The sequence below is a fragment of the Callorhinus ursinus genome, unplaced genomic scaffold (genome assembly GCF_003265705.2).
Source record: "Callorhinus ursinus isolate GAN/ISIS: 27379988/994484 unplaced genomic scaffold, GSC_fseal_2.0 scaffold6, whole genome shotgun sequence".
NCBI lineage: Eukaryota > Metazoa > Chordata > Mammalia > Carnivora > Otariidae > Callorhinus > Callorhinus ursinus.
In genome coordinates this window covers 56,766,158-56,771,162 of record NW_027397068.1, presented here as the reverse complement: position 1 = coordinate 56,771,162, position 5,005 = coordinate 56,766,158, and positions in this window count along the sequence as shown.

The window sequence follows — 5,005 nt, the reverse complement described above, 5'->3', positions numbered from 1 at the left end:
TTTCTCCGCATCCCCGCCCACATCTGTCCTTTCCTGACTTGTTAATTTTAGCCATTCTGACTGGTGTGAGGTGGTATCTCATTGAGGTTTTGATTTGGATTTCCCTGATGCCGAGCGATGTTGAGCACTTTTTCATGTGTCTGTTGGCCATTTGGATGTCCTCTTTGGAAAAATGTCTGTTCATGTCTTCTGCCCATTTCTTGATTGGATTATTTGTTCTTTGGGTGTTGAGTTTGATATAGATTTTCTTTATAGATTTTGGATACTAGCCCTTTATCTGATATGTCATTTGCAAATATTTTCTCCCATTCTGTCGGTTGTCTTTTGGTTTTGTGGACTGTTTCTTTTGCTGTGCAAAAGCTTTTTATCTTGATGAAATCCCAATAGTTCATTTTTGCCCTTGCTTCCCTTGCCTTTGGCGATGTTTCTAAAAAGAAGTTGCTGCGGCTGAGGTCGAAGAGGTTGCTGCCTGTGTTCTTTAGGATTTTGATGGACTCCTTTCTCACGTTTAGGTCTTTCAGACCATTTGGAGTCTATTTTTGTGTGTGGTGTAAGGAAATGGTCCAGTTTCATTCTTCTGCATGTGGCTTATCCAATTTTCCCAACACCATTTGTTGAAGAGACTGTCTTTTTTCCATTGGATATTCTTTCCTGCTTCGTCAAAGATTAGTTGACCATAGAGTTGAGGGTCCATTTCTGGGCTCTCGATTCTGTTCCATTGATCTATGTGTCTGTTTTTGTGCCAGTACCATACTGTCTTGATGATGACAGCTTTGTAATACAGCTGGAAGTCCAGAATTGTGATGCCGCCAGCTTTGCTTTTCTTTTTCAACATTCCTCTGGCTATTCGGGGTCTCTTCTGGTTCCATACAAATTTTAGGGTTATTTGTTCCATTTCTTTGGAAAACGTGGATGGCATTTTGATCGGGATTGCATTGAATGTGTAGATTGCTCTAGGTAGCATTGACATCTTCACAATGTTTGTTCTTCCAATCCATGAGCATGGAACGTTTTTCCATTTCTTTGTGTCTTCTTCAATTTCTTTCCTGAGTATTTTATAGTTTTCTGAGTACAGATCCTTTGCCTCTTTGGTTAGATTTATACCTAGGTATCTTATAGTTTTGGGTGCAATTGTAAATGGGATCGACTCCTTGATTTGTCTCTCTTCTGTCTTGTTGGTGTATAGGAATGCCACTGATTTCTGTGCATTGATTTTCTATCCTGCCACTTTACTGAATTCCTGTATGAGTTCTAGCAGTTTTGGGGTGGAGTCTTTTGGGTTTTCCACATAAAGTATCTTATCATCTGCAAAGAGTGGGAGTTTGACTTCCTCTTTGCTGATTTGGATGCCTTTGATTTCTTTTTGTTGTCTGATTGCTGTGGCTACGACTTCTAATACTATGTTGAATAGCAGTGGTGATAGTGGACATCCCTGCCGCACTCCTGACCTTAGGGGAAAAAGCTCTCAGCTTTTCCCCATTGAGAATGATATTCACTGTAGGTTTTTCATAGATGGCTTTTATGATATTCAGATATGTACCCTCTATCCCTATACTCCGAAGAGTTTTGATCAAGAAAGGATGCTGTACTTTGTCAAATGCTTTTTCTGCATCTATTGAGAGGATCATATGGTTCTTGCTTTTATAAATGTATTGTATCACATTGATTGATTGGGGGATGTTGCACCAACCTTGCAGCCCAGGAATAAATCCCACTTGATCATGGTGAATAATCCTTTTAATGTATTGTTGGATCCTATTGATGTATTTTGGTGAGAATTTTTGCATCCATGTTCATCAAGGATATTGGTCTGTAATTCTCCTTTTTGATGGGGTCTTTGTCTGGTTTGGGGATCAAGGTAATGGTGGCCTCATAAAATGAGTTTGGAAGTTTTCCTTCCAGTTCTATTTTTTGGAACAGTTTCAGGAGAGTAGGTATTAATTCTTCTTTAAATGTCTGATAGAATTCCCCTGGGAAGCCATCTGGCCCTGGGCTTTTGTTTCTTGGGAGATTTTTGATGACTGCTTCAATTTCCTTAGTGGTTATAGGTCTGTTCAGGTTTTCTATTTCTTCCTGGTTCAATTTTGGTAGTTGATACATCTCTAGAAATGCACCCATTTCTTCCAGGTTATCTAATTTGCTGGCATAGAGTTGCTCATAATATGTTCTTATAATTGTTTGTATTTCTTTGGTGTTGGTTGTGATCTCTCCTCTTTCATTCATGATTTTGTTGATTTGGGTCATTTCTCTTTTATTTTTGATAAGTCTGGCCAGGGGTTTATCAATCTTGTTAATTCTTTCAAAGAACCAGCTCCTAGTTTTGTTGATCCATTCTACTGTTCTTTTGGTTTCTATTTCATTGATTTCTGCTCTGATCTTTATTATTTCTCTTCTCCTGCTGGGTTTAGGCTTTATTTGCTGGTCTTTCTCTAGGCCTTTTAGGTGTAAGGTTAGGTTGTGTATTTGAGACCTTTCCTGTTTCTTGAGAAAGGCTTGTATTGCTATATACTTTCCTCTCAGGACTGCCTTTGCTGTATCCCAAAGATTTTGAACAGTTGTGTTTTCATTTTCATTGGTTTCCATGAATTTGTTTATTTCTTCTTTAATTTCCTGGTTGACGCATTCATTCTTCAGTAGGATGATCTTTAGCCTCCATGTATTTGAGTTCTTTCCAACTCCCCTCTTGTGATTGAGTTCCAGTTTCAAAGCATTGTGGTCTGAAGATATGAAGGGAATAATCCCAGTCTTTTGGTACCAGTTGAGACCTGATTTGTGACCTAGGATATGATCAATTCTGGAGAATGTTCCATGGGCACTAGAGAAGAATGTGTATTCCGTTGCTTTGGGATGGAATGTTCTGAATATGTCTGTAAAGTCCATTTGGTCCAGTGTGTCATTTAAAGTCTTTATTTCCTTGTTGATCTTTTGCTTAGATGATCTGTCCATTTCAGTGAGGGGGGTGTTAAAGTCCCCCACTATTATTGTATTGTTGTCTATGTGTTTCTTTGTTTTTGTTATTAATTGCCTTATAAAATTGGCTGCTCCCATGTTAAGGGCATAAATATTTACAATTGTTAGATCTTCTTGTTGGATAGACCCTTTAAGTAGGATATAGTGTCCTTCTTCATCTCTTATTACAGTCTTTGTTTTAAAATCTAATTTGTCTGATATAAGGATTGCCACCCCAGCTTTCTTTTGGTGTCCATTAGCATGGTAAATAGTTTTTCACCCCCTCACTTTCAATGTGGGGCTGTCTTTGGGTCTAAAATGAGTCTCTTGCAGACAGCATATGGATGGGTCTTGTTTTTTAATCCAATCTGATAGCCTATGTCTTTTGATTGGGGCATTGAGCCCATTCACATTCAGGGTAACTATTGAAAGGTATGAATTTAGTGCCATTGTATTTCCTGTAAGGTGACTGTGACCGTATTTTTTCTGTGTTCCTTTCTGATCTATGCTGCTTTTAGGCTCTCTCTTTGCTTAGAGGACCCCTTTCAATATTTCTTGGAGGGCTGGTTTTGTGTTTGCAAATGCCTTTAGTTTTTGTTTGTCCTGGAAGCTTTTGATCTCTCCTTCAATTTTCAATGACAGCCTAGCTGGATATAGTATTCTTGGCTGCATATTTTTCTCGTTTAGTGCTCTGAAGATATCATGCCAATCCTTTCTGGCCTGCCAGGTCTCTGTGGATAGGTCTGTTGCCAATCTAATATTTCTACCACTGTAGGTTACATATCTCTTCTCCCGAGCTGCTTTCAGGATTTTCTATTTGTCTCTGAGACTCGTAAGTTTTACTATTAGATGTCGGGATGTTGACCTATTTTTTATTTTGAGAGGGGTTCTCTGTGCCTCCTGGATTTTGATGCCTGTTTCCTTCCTCACATTAGGGCAGTTCTCTGCTATTATTTGCTCCAATATACCTTCTGCCCCTCTCTCTCTTTCCTCTTCTTCTGGGATCCCAATTATTCTAATGTTGTTTCATCTTATCATATCGCCTATCTTGAATTCTGCCCTCGTGATCCTGTAGTTGTTTCTCTCTCTTTTTCTCAGCCTCTTTATTTTCCATCATTTGGTCTTCTATATCGCTGATTCTCTCTTCTGCCTCATATCCTAGCAGTTAGTGCCCCCATTTTTGATTGCACCTCATTAATAGCCTTTTTCATTTCGACTTGGTTAGATTTTAGTTCTTTTATTTCTCCAGAAATGGTTTCTCTAATAACTTCCATGCTTTTTTCAAGCCTAGCTAGTATCTTTAAAGTCATGATTCTGAACTCTAGGTCCAACATCGTACTAATGTCCATATTGAGTAGGTCCCTGGCAGACAGTACTACCTCTTGTTCTTTTGGCTGAGGTGATCTTTTTCGTCTTGTCATTTTGTCCAGAGGAGAATACATGAATGAGAGAACAAAATGCTAACAGGTTAACAACGTCCCCAGCAAATATACTCTATACAAATCAGAAAAGACCTGAAACCAGGGGAAAAGAAAGGGAAAGAAAGAAAAAAGAAAGAGAAAAAAACAAAAACAAAAACAAAAAGATAAAAACAAAAACAGAACAATACCAAAAAAAAACAGAATATGATCAAATATGATCAGGCTAGTGCATAGATCAGTGCCACACACTAGATTTTGGGTGTATTTTGGACTGTTAGAAAAAAGTGCCTCCTAAAATTTTAAGGGAAGAAAGACTTATATATCTACAAAATAAGGGTTGATACAATGAAGGGATGGAAGATGACTGTAAAGATGAAAATTATAAAAGATTTTATAAAAGGAATTGATAAAATAAGAAGTTGTTTGAAAAAAGAAAGAAGATATAAAAAAAAAAGAAAAAAAAGGGAGAGAATGTGATCAGGCAGGAGACTAGAACAAAGCCATACACTAGTGATTTAGGGTATATTTTGATCTGTTAGAAGAAACTGTATCTCAAAATTTTAAAGAGGGAACAACTTATATATATGTCAAAAATAAGGGTAACTACTATGAAGGGATAAAATATGACTCTAAAA